This window comes from Penaeus japonicus, unplaced genomic scaffold (assembly GCF_977035675.1).
Source record: "Penaeus japonicus unplaced genomic scaffold, GWHDUDI00000001_assembly GWHDUDI00000021, whole genome shotgun sequence".
Classification (NCBI taxonomy): Eukaryota; Metazoa; Arthropoda; class Malacostraca; order Decapoda; family Penaeidae; genus Penaeus; species Penaeus japonicus.
Genome location: NW_028234423.1, coordinates 21029368 through 21031867, shown reverse-complemented (window position 1 = coordinate 21031867; position 2500 = coordinate 21029368). Strand labels below are relative to the sequence as shown.

At 38.5% G+C, this 2500-nt stretch overlaps 1 pseudogene; it reads right to left on the bottom strand.

Moving 5' to 3' along the window:
• Nucleotides 1-1275: 1275 nt before the first annotated feature.
• LOC147469495 (uncharacterized) lies at nt 1276-2253 on the bottom strand (annotated as a pseudogene).
• Between the last annotated feature and the right edge of the window lie 247 nt (nt 2254-2500).

Here is a 2500-nt window from a genome sequence, read left to right as displayed (position 1 = left end):
ACTGACATTAGCCAAGGAGAACTCCTAGGTTATATCTTAAAGACATTTTGCTGAAGTAGAAGGCAAAAGGTAAACTAGAAAAAAAAACAGTAAGTAGTCTTTAAAGAAGCAATTATAATAGCAACCATGGAATTCTAAATTAATTTCCTAAACATTATTAACTAAGATTTTCGTCAACAAATAAAAGATAATAAGAAAAATATGAGGTTTGAATGGCAAAATAGAGTGAATCAACTGATTTTAAGTAGCAGATCTTGCTTATCCAAAATATGAAATATATAAATTGTTGTTTAAAAGGAAAAAAGTGGGACAGAAAAAGGACACATAGAGAGAAATTGAAAAAAAGTTCGAGAATGAGAAATGGTTAAATAAATTGTGTATACATAACGTTTATACATCTACGTGTAAATTCACTGAAAAGTCAACGCTGCATGATTGAAAATAGTCACTAAATTCACGTAGACTCAAATTTTGATTAGGGAAGCATTTCATGATAGAATTACATATCGAGGCTGAATGAAATAATCTCATTTTCTTCTTTTTATTCGCCTATAAAGTAATTATTTTATAACTAAGACAATCCTGAGATTGCTGAAATGGAAGGCTGGCTGCATACTCCAGGAATCTTCGCTTACATCTTATATATATATATATATATATATATATATATATATATATATATATATGTGTGTGTGTGTGTGTGTGTGTGTGTGTGTGTGTGTGTGTGTGTGTGTGTGTGTGTGTGTGTATATATATATATATATATATATATATATATATATATATATATATATATATATATATGTGTGTGTATATGTGTATATATATATATATATATATATATATATATATATATATATATATATATAGATATATATATGAAACATATATTGTGTTATATATACTATATATATATATATATATATATATATATATATATATATATATATATATATATATATATATAATATATGTTTACAATATTATATATAACATATATATATATAAATATATATATATTATATATATACATATATATTCCCTCTATATATATATATATATATGTGTTTATATATATATATATATATATATATATATATATATATATATATATATATATATATATATATATATATATATTATACATATGTTGTGTTCTTGTCTGCGTGTGTGTGTATCTAATGATAATAATAATAATGATAATAATCGGTTTATTTTATCTCATGCAGCCAGTGGCTGAAAATATACATAGTAATACAGAAAATAGACAAACTATATAAACATAACAAAGACTATAAACAACAAACAACAAAAAAAACTAACAGTCTATAGGAAAAAAAAGTAACAAAACAAGCAAGAGAAACAAAAGCAAATGCAGGTACTGTAAACTAGGAGTATAGGACTAGTAACTGTGGACTAGGGGGGTGAGGTGGGTGGTCTGTAGACTAGTGTTCGTTGGTGAGTCGGACTAGAGTGGGAATCGTGCTCCGGTGGTAGCGGCCAGTGCGGATCCTGAAGGGCACCAGTTTGTTGGCGGCGCGTAGGGCCCGGCGAGGCGGCGGCGCGTCGGGGGGCAGCAGGTCGCGGTGGCGTGGGTGGCACAGCAGCTTCAGGCCAAACTGTTAGGTGAGGTGGTATAGTGAGTGGCGAGGGAGGTGAGGTCAAGGGCAGTTAAGGCGCTGTCATAGCCGGTATAGGCAGGACCGAGAATAATCTTGGCTGCCCTTTTCTGTACCCTCTCGAGTTGTAGCAGCTGGGCGGCGGTGAGGGAGGGGGACCAGGCAGGGGAGGCGTAGGTCAGTTTGGGCAAGATGAATAGCCTGTAGATATTTTGAAGCTCCGGAAGTGGGACACCAAGGGACTTGAGGCGACGTAGCATGTGAAGCTTGTACGAAGCAGACCTCACGATGTTTCTGACGTGCTGTGTCCAGGAGAGCTTTCCGTCGATGGTGACGCCGAGCAACTTGGTGGAGCAGACTACGTCGAGCGGATGGTTGTCCAGCGTGAGGTTGGGCGTGGGGGCGGGGTTGGTGGAGAAGTCGAACTGCATCACGACCGATTTCTGGCGGTTGATAGTGACGTGGTTTGTGGGGTCCAGGAGAGGAGGTTATCAAGGGTGCGCTGGATGGCAGAGTGGTCAGGGCAGGAACTGTCAATGGCGGCGGCAAAGGTCGAGTCATCCACGTATTTCCAACGATGCTCGGTGTCCAGGAGCGCGTCGTTAATCATGATGAGGAAGCACAGGGGGCCCATTTTAGTCCCCTGGGGGACTCCGCACGTGAGTGGCATGAGGCTTGACCCTGCACGCGGACGGCCTGTTGGAGAGAAAGTCTGTCAGCCAGGGGATGAGGCATTCCCTGATGCCCATGGAAGCTGATGCTTTTGAGATGACAGTGGTGTGGTCCACTAGGTCGAAGGCTTTCTTGAAATCTATGAAGATGCTGGTGACCGAGGATTTGCGCTTGTCGAGGTGGGCAAGGACGAAGTCGAGGAAGCTGAC